Here is a 228-nt window from a genome sequence, read left to right on the forward strand (position 1 = left end):
GATGGCTGAATCCCATTTAGCTGCCTCAGGTTCAGGGTCCTGGTGTTGCTCAATGTTGACATTTTAATAGAAACACCTGTGCTTTTTTCTATGACGACAAGTCGACATTTGTGCTCTGAGAAAGGCCTTTTGACACTCAAAACAATAGAACAATAGAGACAGGGTCTATCTTAGAAATTATGTTTATGTACAACTAATCTGAAAAAATCTAGAAAGTCGCATAATGCT

The sequence above is a fragment of the Morone saxatilis genome, unplaced genomic scaffold, assembly GCF_004916995.1.
Source record: "Morone saxatilis isolate NCDOM2014 unplaced genomic scaffold, NCSU_SB_2.0 Contig4, whole genome shotgun sequence".
In the NCBI taxonomy this organism is placed as follows: domain Eukaryota; kingdom Metazoa; phylum Chordata; class Actinopteri; family Moronidae; genus Morone; species Morone saxatilis.